The sequence below is a fragment of the Pyxicephalus adspersus genome, unplaced genomic scaffold (genome assembly GCF_032062135.1).
Source record: "Pyxicephalus adspersus unplaced genomic scaffold, UCB_Pads_2.0 Sca2488, whole genome shotgun sequence".
Classification (NCBI taxonomy): Eukaryota; Metazoa; Chordata; class Amphibia; order Anura; family Pyxicephalidae; genus Pyxicephalus; species Pyxicephalus adspersus.
The window spans coordinates 299-3,973 of NW_027319494.1; the positions used below are offsets into that span (position 1 = coordinate 299).

General features: G+C 38.3%; 1 long non-coding RNA gene across 1 annotated transcript; it reads left to right on the forward strand.

The window, feature by feature from the left end:
- The first annotated feature begins 440 nt into the window (after positions 1-440).
- Positions 441-2,268, forward strand: LOC140321333 (uncharacterized). Its single transcript, XR_011918904.1, has 3 exons — positions 441-1,420; positions 1,895-1,988; positions 2,169-2,268. It is a non-coding gene; the product is annotated as an uncharacterized lncRNA (long non-coding RNA).
- The last annotated feature ends 1,407 nt before the right edge of the window (positions 2,269-3,675 follow it).

Consider the following 3,675-nt stretch of genomic DNA (forward strand, 5'->3'; position numbering starts at 1 on the left):
AAATAAAAAGAAAAAATTGCTGAAAGACACCGATTTCTGCAGGACTGTGTTTTATCTACCAGACATCAGAACCAGGGGGTTGTGTGTTAGTACTCCTTTCCACAGGGGTAGGACATACCTGGCCAGGATATTTTTTTTTTTTCCCCTGGAGCGAATAACTGTCTTTCTTCATCCCTTAAAGGGGTGCTGGTGCCACAAGTATTACCATTAATGTCTGTATTACAGTGTCCATGTTGTTGTACTATTGCCATCATCAGGGAAATTAGCCATCTTTATTGACCATTCTTCTGCTGACCTAAACTGTATTTAAAAGATAGGTGGCATGCATTCTGGTTTAGGTGTGAATGAAGGGATTCTTCGTCTTTAGCAATACAGGTAGTCCCTGAGTTAAGGACATCCAACATTTGGACAACACCTGGATACGAACGGGGCTGCCCTGCTTGTTCATGTGCAGGACAGAGGCAGGGGTAGGTTCTCATGACTTGCAGAAGAAATCTTTTGCTGTTCTGCAAGCTCTTGTACCTCTTTAATGACCAACGCTGAAGTTGTTTATTTTTGAATTTCAAAGCACAGCTTAGCTTGCTAGTTCATGACCATGTTCTTGGCCTTCTTAAACTAGAATGTTTTGTTTCTATTTTAAAGGGCTCCTTTAAGTCCAAATTAAAGGAACAAGGTTAAGTGAAACGCAAAATAACATTTCTAAAAGTAACTGCAAAATGTAGATCAGCCAGAGCACTATGCCAGGTGAGACAGTCAAACACGCTCTGTTGACTTTCAGTTTAATTGATGACTAGGAAGACATGGAGGAGGAAGACATGACTCCTGAAACACACCATAAAAAAGAGTAAAATACTTGTGTTAATTTGGAAACCAGAATGATGTTACTTTTTCTTGTTGGTATTTTGCCTTTTCTTTATGATCCCTACTTACTGTGTTCATGAGCTGCACCCCATAGGTTTCACCATACGTTCACATTATAGATGTGATATTTGCCTAAAGGCTTTAGGCGCACAGTATTTGACACTGCTGTTAGGATTATTACCAATATGTGTTTGCTCATTTGAAATCTCTTTGTTGTCTGATGATTTAATCCTTCATTTAATAAATGTTTATAAACTTAACATTGTCAGTGCATTTTAGGTGTTACTGGCAATGTCACATTGGGCTGGGGTAAGATTCTTTAGCCTTGTGTAAGTCGTCCCACCTGCTAAATAGTGGCACAGGAATAAGTAATGATGGGGAGCAAGAATACTGACAAAGGTAGTGGTTGTATAAACTTGTTTACAAAAATATTATTTTTGTACTTATTGCCAAGCCATAAAATGTAGTGCTACGTAACCTGATTATTGAACTTAACATACACCTGTTACAGCTATGTTGAAGTGGCTATACTGGAATGCAACAAATTTCTCTCCAAAACGTAAGGACATTTTTCTTGGTTTATGTGGGTCTTTTCACTGCATTGCAAGTTAACTTTCATAATTGTTGGCCATTCTTGCAGAATACAATTCTATTTTTTAGTCTAAAGTGTGGCTTTAAAAATATAATAAAGGATTTTAGATTTGAATATTGTATAGCGGGGGTGCCCAACAGGTGGGCCGAGATCTACGGGTAGATCACAAAGGCAACGCGAGTAGATCGCAGAGCCCTGCCTTTCAAAATAAACTCTACCACGCACAGGAGTCCAAGTTTTTATTGTTGGTAGATCATTTTGACTTGGTCATTTTAAAAGTAGCTCTTAAGCCAAAAAAGTGTGGGCACCCCTGTTGTAGATGATTACAACTTCATTATTTTTCCCCTGCTAAAAAAAAACCTTATTATGGTTATTGGATATTTTTAAAGTTTTTTTTTTTTTACATCTTGGTTTTAATAATCTTTGTTCAAACTCTCTTAGTGGAATATCGGAGAGCCTTCCTAGGTTGACATCCATGATAAAGGGCATTGGAGACCCTCTTGTGTCTGTTTATGCACGAGCCTACCTCTGTAGGGTAAGATCAACATCATAATATGATCAGTCTTTTAAGGGAATGTGTGACAATAAAATCTTTGTGTATGGAAAAAAAAATTTTAAAATTTTTAAATCTATATTTAGTACCTAGGTTCATTGACCTGAAATGAATTTACTTAGTGGTTTATTTAGCTAAAACACCTAACTTTGTTTGTTAAAGGTTGGAATGGAAGTGGCTTCACAGCTCAAGGATAATCTGAATCAGAATTTTTTTGACTTTCTATTAACCTTTAAGCAGGTAAGCATGAAAATGATCTTGTTTATTACAGAAATGAAGTAGGGTGGCACATATTAATCTGTCAGAAAGTGTTGTACTTTCTGTAAACAAGTGAAATATGACATTGGTTTTTGACTCTCCAGGATCCCATTATACTCTTTTTCACACATTTCATGATAATTGGATTACTGTGAATGAACTACATTTGTGGTTATAAATGCTAAGGTATGTTCTTGACGCTCATTAGGTAGAAATCCGCAATGGGTTAAAAGTTGCTAGAGGTTCCTGTTCTAGCCACTAGTGTAGGGGGCATTCTTTCCACTGGCCACTAATTTAAGAAACTTTTTTCCCTAGCCCCTAAAAATTAAATAATTTAATAGGGGTTTGTATTTCCGAGAACTAATACTCTCACCAGGTCACTGCCTGGGGACCCAATGAACAACACTGATATACAAGGATCTCATTTGCATGCACCAAAAAATGAAATGGAGGAACACAAGCAATAAGGTTAATCAAAAGGTTTGTTTTATCTCATCACACACTATATATGCATATAGCAAGTAATAACAATAATACAATATCTGCGACCCATATCTCTTAAAACATTAATCAATCAATACAATATGTATTGATTGAAAAATAGCAACAGAGCAACCTTGGCTCATGAATCAATAATAAATAAATAAAGTAATACATCACCAGATTTTACGAGCATCCATGTCCCACTTTGACTGGAAAGTCCGCTTTTACTGCCCGGATGGAAGGGATACCCGGGCCCACAGAAACCTAGATGACACATCTGCCCCTAGGTAGAATTAACTGTGCCTGGTATGGATCTCCTATTTGTGCCACATTGCGAGGAGACGCTCCCCCTGATGAGTGGTCAGATCAAAACAAAATTGTCCCCTTGGTTGACCACTCAGTGGCGTTTTCAAATTTGATAACACAGTTTTTTGCACATTATATCAGTTGGGTCTTGTCATCCAGTTCTTTTTCTCCCGACAGATTACAACACTTTAGTCTATTGTTGGTCCGGATTCGGACTGTTTCCAGTTCTTTGTAGATGACATAAGTCTTCCAGGGTCTTGTTGTAAGGCATATTAACCACCTAGCCGTTATGCCCGACCTTGGTACGGGCAAAAAAAATGGCTAGGATGGTTAAGCCCGTATTTTTGTCATATCCTTACCTCCATGGTCCCGCTGTGCACATCCAGCGTCGTTTTCCTATTCCAGTGTCGTTTTCCTATTCCAGCGTCGTCCTCTGTCCATTGTCGTCCGTCGATCTCCCTCTCCAGCGTCGGGTGCCAGCGGGACCGGTAAAATGCCGGCCGGTATCTTGTGTTCCGCCACCCGGAACACAAGATAAATATCTTGGAAATGCAAATTTATATTTTGTATTTGATTGGATACAAACTTGCGTATCCAATCCAATACAAAAAATAAAATAAAA